The sequence below is a fragment of the Columba livia genome, chromosome 1 (assembly GCF_036013475.1).
Source record: "Columba livia isolate bColLiv1 breed racing homer chromosome 1, bColLiv1.pat.W.v2, whole genome shotgun sequence".
Lineage (NCBI taxonomy): Eukaryota > Metazoa > Chordata > Aves > Columbiformes > Columbidae > Columba > Columba livia.
In genome coordinates, this window is record NC_088602.1 from 171,860,007 (window position 1) to 171,866,731 (window position 6,725).

Consider the following 6,725-nt stretch of genomic DNA (forward strand, 5'->3'; position numbering starts at 1 on the left):
CTTTTGAATGCAGATACTGGCTAGGTAGGAGGAACATAACCTTTTGCTTTTTCAAGCCAAGTACCTTAAGCTGCTTCAAGAAAATGGGCTTGCTACACAGAAATATGTGACATTCTGTAATCCGGTTCCTTGTGAGAGTATGTGAATTCAAGCCTTGTTCTCATGCGGGCAGGGAGCACTATTATGTGCCTCAGAAGTGGTCTGCCCTCTTGAAAATGAGCTTTAATTATTTTTCCACTGATCTTCCCAGACACTTTCCTGACCATAAAGGTCATAACTGCTGTCCCAGCTAATGTAAGTATATATGTTCTTTTTGCATAGTTTTGTTCAATAGTCCTAGACCATAAAATCCAAATAAATCCTGCTGTGTTTATCATCAAGATTGCAGTAGGACTGTTCTGAAGAACAATTTTATATTTAAAGTGTTGAGAAATACCACAGTAGTTTAGCACCAAGAATGTATGAGAGAAGAATTAAATGCTGCAGGAAATACATTACTGAATTGCTAAATGGCACCCTCTTTGTTTCAATTGAGTCAATTCTAAGTACAAAGTTAGAATGCAATTCTGCAGATAATGCTGTCTTTTGAACAAGAATAAAGACCTTTACACTGACTGCATCTTTTAAGAGTATTGGGGGTATCTATATACAAGAAAAATGCTCTGCATTTGTTGCTTGATGCTTTTCAGTCCAAATGGGTTTTATGTAGGACGAAAAGAATGAAGAAGCCCAATAAGCTGTAATTATGCTTTGATAGATGACATGAAATTTAATTGAAGACTCAGAGCTCACCAGAGGAAAAGAAACAATCATGATTCTGAGGATTTCAGTGAAAATATCCTGCTGACTGAAATTAGCTAACCTATAGAAAGATAGTCTGGTGTCTTCTTGGTGTTTTTAATAAGAAACTTGGAATGAGCAGTATGGCTCTTGCTAAGATGTCACAGTTTGAAACGCCTCCTGTCAGAGTCGTGGGAAGCTGAGAGGCTCTTGGCCTTACGCAAATGAGAAGTGGTTCTCGTGTCACTTTGGCTGAAATCTGTGCAGCTGCTAGAAGCTTTAGTTCAGTGTGACTTTGATTTTTATGGTCTGTGGCATCAAGGGGAAATTCCTGCAAATACAGAAAGATTTTTCTGGTTGCTTTACCTATAAAAATAAAGTAGATGCTTGTTTGCTATCTAGCTGAAAAATACTTGCCTACCAGCCAGTGGTTTGAAAGGAATAAGAAGGTATCCCAATTCTGAAAAAAATCCAAATACAGAACAACCACACAGAGAACAGTGCTGGCCTTGGCCATGTCTTTGTTACTGTAAAATCTGGAATAGACATTTTGCGCTAAACTCTACTGGGCTCTGCTGACCAGTTGTTATGATGAAACAGTTTCATGAAGAGATGAAACCAAAAAGAATTGAAACCGTGAGCATCTTCAGTCTCCTTTTAGTGACAGACATATGGTATTTAAAACTTTTTTCTGCTCTTGCATTCTGCAGTATTGATTAAGACATTAGACTGAATCCACTGAAAGGTTACTTAACCTGACGTAATTGAGCGAAACTAGAGATGGTTGAGGAGTTGTTCAGCTTTTTGTTCAGTCAGCGGGCAAGGGTTTACCTTACAGGTGGTACCTCTGCCTAAGCTTTCTCAGGCGTAGTTTGAACAGATGGTATTTCAGCTGGAATTGCTAAAATGATTACAGGCTTCAAAGGTGTATGCGAGTATCTTTGAGATCAAAAAAATCATAACTTATCAAAGCAAACTATGCAATAGAGTATTTCTAATCTTGGTACTGAAGTTCTGAGTCACCCATAGTAGGTAAATACTGTGCAGAAATAAAACCAAAATGCGATAATTTTACTCTCCCTTAAGATATATTTTGTAAGTTATTATTTCTTTATGTCTCCCTCACAAGCAAATATATAGCTTCAGGAGGCGGTGTAAAGACACAGTTCAACTAATTGGAGTCTAATTAGGTCATTTCACTGAAAAATAGTTAGAGAATTAATGACACATTTCCATGACAAACAGCACAAAACATACAAGCTGCCTCATAGACAAAAGTGATGGCCAATTGACATGGTTTTGGCATTTGAAGCTGGAGATAGACTTGGAGACCAAGTCTGAGGGGCTGTGGCACCAGAAGCTCTAAGCACAAGTGTTTGTGACGAAAACCTCCACTCGGGTTGCTGCTGCCAGTGCTCGGCATTTCCACCGTGTGGCCAGCACGTAGTTGCACGTTCCAGCCAAAAACTTGTGTCAATTCACTTCTAGAGAACCCAACAGAAAATATTTTCATCTTGAAGTGAAAAACAGACCTTTTTTTTTTTTTTTCTTTTTTTATATTCTCTTTTTGAGGGAAGCGAGAGATGAAGGATGGCAGGAGAGAGGATTGTCTGTCTTAGCCAAGTTCCATCATGGATAATTCTGTCCTTGGCTCAATTTAGGAGATTTACATTTAATCCTGTTCCGTTCTTTCTCTTGCTTGCCGCACACTTTGACTGAAGCCAGGAGACCCCTAAAGCACGTTAGAGATTGTGAAGCAAGTGGCTCTTTGGATATCTGTGATATTTGGGGTGAATTCTATTTGTATTTTAGACCATGCTTATCATTACATAGATTTTTTTTTTTTTTTTTTTTTTGCCTGTATAAACAATAATAGGACAGTATTTAACACATTTTAGCTTCTTGTAATGTTATTCACTAAGCCTCAGGTTAGAGGTTGAGAGCTGATAGGGTGTAACGTATATACTGTTTGTCATAAATAATATTGTTGAATGGCTGAATGCTGCTAAATAACAGTATCTGTTGCAGAACTAGTTGTACTTTGCTGGAAGAAAGTCACTCCATTGTGTTCTTTGCCTCTTCAGGCTGCACTGAAGAAAATTTTTGAAACCTGAAAGCTGACACATACCCTGTACTGGAGGAAAACTGAGATTTACCTCTAGTCTGTCCAAGAGGAATAGAGTGTGCTGCGCTGCAAAGCTGCTCGGACAGATTAATCCTTCCATTACGCATCTTGTTACTCATCTCCTTAGGAAAGAAGAGGGGGAATGCTGACCCTGCTCCTTGCTAGCCTTCTGTAGTAAAGGCAGGCAAACACAATTCATTTGTATAAAAACAGGTAAACTTTTAATACAGGGGTCTGTTGAAAAAATGCAATTATTGCCATAAATATTTTTGCATCACTTGTGAAAAACATTTGCCAACTGATGTGTGTGGGGCAGGAACTCTTTAGGAGGCCAGCAGCACTTATGCCTGTGGTTGGGTTTTATGTCTTTTTTTTTTTTTCTTTCTTTTTAATAATATGATTTAAAGCACTGTGTTAGGTTGGGAGGCAGGCTATCTATACCAGTTGTGTTCTTGTAATTGTGTGACCACCTAATCTAAAAGGCTGAATTCTATGTCTGCAAAGACTGCTTCACATGGCGGGGAGACAATGCTCTTTGCTTAAGAGACCTCTCTGCTTTCTGCAGTTGCTGCCTCTTGCAAAAACCTCTTGATTTCAGGACAGGATCTGACAGTGTAACCTACAGACACCACATCAAAGCAAGTTTCCATGGTGTGGAGAGGGCTCAGGTCCATCTTTTGCACAAATAAAGCTGCACACAACCACATGGTCTGCACGGGGCTGCTCATGCAGACCCACTGTAAGACCCAGTGTGCAACTTCACCAAGGTGTAACATGGAAATGTAATCTATTTACTATTATTTAGAGATTACAGATTTTGGTAGTGTTAGATAAAACTGTAAGGTTAGTTTTAGGATTTGATAAACAGCAGCAAAAGAGCTCATTTTGAACTGATGCTACAACCATGCAAGAAGTTGCCTGGTACAGAATTAGTTTCACTTCTCTATTCTTCCTTTGGTTTGTGTTTGAAAGAAACAGACTCCAGAACCTTCTTGAAAATAGTAATTTAAAATAGATATATCCACCTTTCTATTTGGCTAACAGTTTTCTCTGCTGTTTGTAGCAACATAGTGAATCTGTCAAAACAGCTGGAAGGACAGCAGGGCAACTTTAAGGTAAGGGACAGAAGCTTGCACAAAAATGGATTTATTTCTGCATCCTCTGCAGTTGAGGTGGTACTAGCGCAGGGAAGAGCTGTAATGTGGTAATGGTTCAAATTAGAAAGCTCGGCAAGAGTGCCACCGTAGCTAGCAGGGATGGGGATGTAAAAGTGACAGCAGGGGCACAAATGGTCTGTGAGAGGTTCCCAAATGCATATCTCCTGCACGGTAACAGATCCTGATGTAGCGCTTGTGTGATGAGCCTGGCTCATGGGGGTGCTATCGCAGCGCTAATGAACTGTGTGTTTCACATCATCCCCTCAGCCGTATCGCCAGTGACAGTCTTCAGTTTTTCAATCACTGGCTGAAAAATTGGATCTATATTCTTTTTGAGCTGAAATTTATTGCAGAATACACCACTTAGTGCTTTAAATTTGCGGTGATATTTGTCGTGATTTTTTTCAAAGCAGCTGAAGGGAGTGGTAGGTGTGTCCAGATTGCTGGAATTTTCACTGGAATTTTGGTTGCCCAAATTGCATTAAGGCATTTAGGAGCTTCCCCAACCATGCCAATAAACTGGGTTGTAGCTGAGTCAGAAATGACTTTAAAAGCACAAGGTTACTTGTCACGTTGGGAACAGCACCTTAGAGGAGCAAATTTTAACAACAGGGAAATCCTCTTCACAATGTTGTAACTTTAATGCCAAACACCAGGTGGACACACATACGCTGGGCTCGGGGGCTGTTACACAGCAGTGGACTGGGATCAAACCCTGCCAGCCTCGGCGTGGCGGGATCAGCCCTGATTCATCCATAAGAAAACACATTTTTCTGACTTCACCCAGTGCTCAGCTCGCACTGGGGGAATAGCAATTGTTAGCGCTTGTTGTCCAGCTGTCGTCACAGTGCACGTTGCTCTTATTCTTAGCAACAGCTAATCTCTTCTGTACGCTTACATCCAGATATGGAGGATGCGTTTGTTGGGATTTTTTTGGCCCCGATAGGGTTTATTTGGAATTAGAGACAAATGCCAACCAGGCCTTGGCAAGCTTTGCTGTGGCTTCCTTAATGAAAATTGTCTCTTTACAATTCTTGACTTGGCCTTTCTGATCTTAATGTGTGATGTGCAGAAGATTTCAGAGTGTCTGGATGGGTTAGAGACGTGATAGAGCCCTGCTAAATGTCCCGTTTTCTCAGCTGAGTGACGGCACATTGAGGCCCAGAGTTGCTGTTTTGAACAACAAAAAAAAATCTGTCATGTTGTTCTTAGGAAGTTTGTTGCTCTTTTAATGTCCTTGAGGAGCTGCGGTGACTCGCTGATGTGAAGGTTTTATGAAGCACTGCCTTTCATGAATGCTGATGTGAGAAAACTAATTTGATGGATTTTTCTCATCATCTTTCCCTGTGCACGCGTCCATGCAGTCCTAAGCCTTGGAGTCATCCGTTGCATACAAAATAAATGTCTTCCTTTCTTCTGAATTATTTCTCCTAGGCTTGCCTTGTGGCTCTGAATCAAAAAATACTTTGACACCAGTTTTATAGTTTTGAGATTCCAGAGATTACAGCAGGCAATGTATGAGGTTTTGATATGTTTTCCACAAGAGAAGACAGGCTTTTATCTCCCTGTTGCATTTTTACTCTTTCTGTAACATTTCAAAAGATACGAGTCGGTGAATTCATATTCTTCTTTCCAAACTCTTGAAGTATTTATCCAGAATAAAACAGAATGTTCCAAGAAAACAGAAATATTTTATGTAGTGTTAGAGGATGAAGTGGGAAGATTTTCTCATTTCCTCATTTGCATGGAAAAAGACAAAGAAATGGAAAAAGTAGTAACAATTCTTACTTCCTTACTGCTTTTCTCTGGAGCGAATGCATATAAGCTTTATCGAAAGCCGAAAGACAACCATTAATGGAAGTTTTTCTGTAACAGGGTGGTATGCTGGCCTCACCTTTGAGAAGGTGTATGTCTGACCGATGTTTTAAAAATGGAAACTGACTCTGGAGACCTTGTAGCTCCCATCTGCAAGGTGTTAACAGGTCCTGTAGCGCGCCACCAGCTTTCATAGCTGAGTCTAAAATGATATTAATCTGTGAAGCGCGGCACGCTTCATCTCAGCATCCTAATCATGCTGCATTTTTCCTTGAGGAGTCTGTTTTATTCTTGCCGAATTAGAGGGGGCTTGATCTGGGGGGCTGGAGGGCAGTGCCAGTATTTTTTGTATTTGGGGTAGTTTTTGTCTTTTCAGTGTTTTGTCGTGCTCTCCTGGCACAGGAGGCCGGACCCCGGCAGGTGGCAGCCGAGCCCCGTGTCCCTACCCGGCGGGGCTGGAGCAGAAACAGGCGCAGAGAAGAGGGTTATTTACATGTTCCAAAATAAATCCAGTTGCAATCTGAAGATTTTGAACCTCAGCCTGGAGGAAGGGCACAGCAGGAGCTGGAAATGAGGACAGGGTCAATGTCATTGTGTTCAGGGAAGCCGCATGCCCTTGCTGGGGGGAGGACGCTCGCATTTGGACTGTGCTGGCTGCATCATACGCTGCTTGTACAAATTGGTGGGGTTGAATTTTTTCCTTGGTGTCATTATAGTGAATCAAAATTGTAGATGAACTTAAGGCCTTTGTTTTGGTACAGGCAAAAGTTTTGTTTGATGCCATGTCAGAACATTAATGATTTGGATGTGCTGCCTACTGCATTGAATGCTGCTGGGAAAAAATGCTC